Source organism: Macaca nemestrina, chromosome 18 (genome assembly GCF_043159975.1).
Source record: "Macaca nemestrina isolate mMacNem1 chromosome 18, mMacNem.hap1, whole genome shotgun sequence".
NCBI lineage: Eukaryota > Metazoa > Chordata > Mammalia > Primates > Cercopithecidae > Macaca > Macaca nemestrina.
The window spans coordinates 52,509,015-52,513,029 of NC_092142.1; the positions used below are offsets into that span (position 1 = coordinate 52,509,015).

The 4,015-nt window shown below is 44.0% G+C and overlaps 1 long non-coding RNA gene across 1 annotated transcript; it reads right to left on the minus strand.

Moving 5' to 3' along the window:
* Positions 1 to 1,015: 1,015 nt before the first annotated feature.
* Positions 1,016 to 2,566, minus strand: LOC105494097 (uncharacterized). Its single transcript, XR_011616165.1, has 3 exons — positions 2,137 to 2,566; positions 1,979 to 2,035; positions 1,016 to 1,050 (listed from the first exon to the last, which is right to left on the minus strand). It is a non-coding gene; the product is annotated as an uncharacterized lncRNA (long non-coding RNA).
* Between the last annotated feature and the right edge of the window lie 1,449 nt (positions 2,567 to 4,015).

Sequence of the window (4,015 nt, forward strand, 5' to 3'; positions counted from 1 at the left end):
TACTCAGGAGGCTGAGGCAGGAGAATGGCATGAACCTGGGAGGCGGAGGTTGCAGCAAGCTGAGATTGCGCCACTGCACTCCAGCCTGGGCAACAAGACCAAAACTCCATCTCAAAATAAATAAAACTGCAGATGCCCAGGCCCATCCTACAATTACTTATTCAGTAAGCCCAGGGTTTAGGCTGGAAGTCTGTATTTGGACAAGTTTCCAAAAAAAGTTTGGAAAACACTGCAAATATCGCAAATATCTCTTGTCACTATATCCCTGAGAAGCAAGTGGTGATGGGGTTTGAGAGGTGAGGCAAAATTATTAACCGTCACTTTCAGCTGGGGAAATCATGGCTTAGAAGCGTTTTCAGCTGTATTTGTAACTTGACCCGATTGAAATGCCAGCCTCAAAATATTTTATTTCATTGCCACGTGAAGTAAAAGATCATACGGTTAAGAGATGGACAGGCAGGAGGCATCTGACCCTGCAGGTTACTTCTATCAGCATAATTATGATCTTTGCTGTTTTGTCTGGCGTGCCCAGGGGTCCCACTGGGAGCTATTAAAGAATGAGGTATTGATTACCTCTGCCTTGGGTGTTTTATCTGCAGTAAGGAGATCCTCCCGACCTCAAGCTTTCTCCATGTTTTTAACCCTGGAACAAAAAAATGGAGTGTGATGGACCAAAAACCCATGAGAAGTTCCATCCATCAGAGCATGGAGGGTGGAGGGAAGGGAAGGTGCTACGCAGGTGAGCAATTCTGTCCCCTGGCGGCCACTTTTAGCCCCTGTCCCATTGAACATCCACGGGCCCCAGACACACATGGAAGGCGGGGACAAGTAGGAAAAACAGAACTCTCAAGATAGTCATTTGCACTCGCAGCATGACACATGTGCACTAAAGGGAAACTGCAAGCATGTCAGGGTGATGAGAACATTCAATACAAACAGAGAGGCCCCAGGGTTACGTCCACCCTACCCTGCTCTGCGCAGTTTACTGCCAGGGCAGGAAAACTGGGTTTCAAGCCAACAATTTGTCTCCTTCTCCTGAGAGGTGTTTGCCTGCAGAAGGATGAATCAGAGAAAAGAATGAGGTCTGATTTCACCCTCCATGGTCTGTGTCACCCTAGCCAAGCACACAAGGGAACACATAGCAGGAAATTGTTTCTTCCCAAGAGACTCCAGCCTCTAGAAGGAGCCCTGCTGCTGGTTCCCCTTATGCAGTTGAGTGTCTTCTTGCTCTGTAACAACGAAGGCAGTCACATTTTACTTCTGTAGTGAAGTCACCCTCTTTTAAAATGATCACTGAGCCAGTAGTTAGAAAGACAGCTTACACCCATCTCTTACCATGACCGTGACCTTGGGCAGCCCTTGTCTCTGCCTCAACTTCCAGTCACGCTAGTTACGTTAGGTGCTAACTTTATGGGATTCTCTGCTGACGTTCTTCCTTTGCGTGTGACTGACGGGACACTGTCTACCAGGCACACAGTAAGATCAAAGCTTCTCTTTCCAAAATTAAGCCAAAACTGACTTTTGCTGTGCAATCATACTCTTGTAAAATCTGCTTTTCATATTCCCTTGAGTTGTTGCCACAACTCTATATAAACCTAATGACTGAAGGGATAATATGGAAAATGTTTCAATTCCAAAGAAAAAAGCTCAAGTCTTCCCCAGGTCAGTGTATTGAGTCCTTAAACCACATCTCACATCTGAGAGGGGCCAGAGTTTTTTCTAACACCCACTGGATGTAGTTACCACTGCTCTGTGACCTCAGAAGACCCAGCTTCACCTTGTAAGACATGCAGGAGAGGACAGGGCAAAGTATCGGTGGGCACAAACTGTGGACAGAATGTGGGAACAGGAAAAATAAGCCAGGGGTGATATTAATCATGACAAGTGGTGTGATTTGGGTGATGAAGATACATTAAAATAATCCTATCTTTCTTAATCTCCTGAGCCCTTGGTAATGCTCTATTGACTAAATACTTACCAGGTTAAAAACATGTCTTGCTTCCTGCTTTCCTGGAGGCACTCCAGTCTAAATCATCTACAAGGTAAAGAATTTATCAAAAACCATTCTGATAGCTTTGACTACCTCCAGCTGGGATACCCCGTAAAGCTCCCCGAACACCAAGGATCACCACTTACCATCACACTCTTTCTGGAACAGTGAATGCTCTGGGCTCCTGAAGTTAGATTTTGGTTTCAGATGTGATGTCAAATTCTAGGAGGCTGACCCTGGATGGCAACTTGATATATGTCTCAGAGGCCTTGAAGCTACACGCCCTCTTTGATCCAGAAGTTCCAGAGCTAAGAGCATATCTTAAGAAATGTCATCAGTACAAACCTTATCATTGTTAAAAGTCAGTAATCTTGTGTGGCATAAATAAATTATGGTATGCTCATATGAAAGAACACTCTGTAGCCATTCAAAATCATATAGAGGAATATGCAGTGACATGAAAGAAAGTTCCTCTCCTACGGGTTAATGAAAATTATAGTACCATGTAAAATTAACAGCGGTCATCTTTGGTTGATAGGATTATAACCGAGATCTTTAGAATTCCTTTTTGTCTTGTTTTCCAAGTTTTCTGCACAAAGCAAATATTATTTATTTATTTATTTTCAGTGACAGGGTCTTGCTCTGTTGCCCAGGCTGGAGTGCAGTGGTGCGATCGTAGCTCACTACAACCTTGAACTTCTGAGCTCAAGCAATCCTTCTGCCTCAGCCTCCCAAATAGCTGGGACTACAGGCGTGTGCCACTGCATCCAGCTATTTAAATTTTTTTTTTTTTTTTTGGGTAGAGACAGAGTCTCACTATGTTGCCTGGGCTGATCTCAAACTCCTGGGCTCAAGGGATCCCCCCATCCAAACCTCACAAAGTGCTGGGATTACAGACATGAGCCACTGCACCCAGGCTGTTATGCAGTGGTGTGATCTTGGCTCACTGCAGCCTCAACCTCCCAGGCTCAAGCGATCCGCCCACCCCCAGCCTCCCAAGTAGTTGGGACTACAGGTGTGCACCACGACACATGGCTACTTTTTGTATTTTTGTAGAGATGGGGCTCTCCCGATGTTGCCCAGGCTGGTCTTGAACTACTGGGTGCAAGCAATCTGCCCGCCTCAATCTCCCGAAGTGCTGGGATTACTGGCGTGAGCCACCGTACCTGACCCCAGCTGGTAACTTTTTAAGTAGGAAAAAGCTAATTCCACTTCTGAGGAGGAAAAAAATAATAGAACAAGATCTTACTGGCCTTTATGGGACTGACTTCCAGCTTCCACTTTGTCATGAAAAGATTCTATGTTCCTTGTGTTTCTAACTTGTCCCAAACACTGTATTCACGGTTGTCTCGGTTCTTCCTCTCCCACTATTCCTGTGGAAATGTTCCAGACATAAAGGACAAGTAGCAAAAATACCCTCTGATGAGTAAATAATAGGATGCATTCAGATCTGACTTAATTATTGCACTTAACATAGAACCAGACACATAGTAGGTGCTAATCAGCTGTTGAATGAACGAAAGAAAATGCAATGTTAGTATTTTAAGGGCTTTTATTTTTTCCATTGTTAAAATAGGGAAAATGTGTTTTTTAAAAAAACCATTTAACTCAATTCATAACAAACAGTGGTTTAAAATAGAAATTCCAAACCAATTTTGGCTAAAAAGATGCTAGTATATTCTGAACAGCTGCTGTTGTAGACACAGTCTGAAATAAATAACTTCCAGTGTGGTTCCAAGTCTGCGTTGAATAAACAGCACAGATAGAGGAATGAGCTTTATTAGCGTTAATTGCAATGAGCTTGTGCAGCTCAAAGGCCGGATTCTTGCTCATGGCGAAATCTAGCAGTGACGATCCTTCCTCCGGCTGTAGATGGAGCCATAACATTACTAAATACGATCCTACCACGTGCGTTGGGGGTTTTGTGCTGTAAAAGCCAGATGTTTGGAACTTTTCTGGCTTTAGTTTCTGAGTGTGAACAACCAGAAAACTCAGACGTCTATTTTCTCTGACGCTGACTGGGCT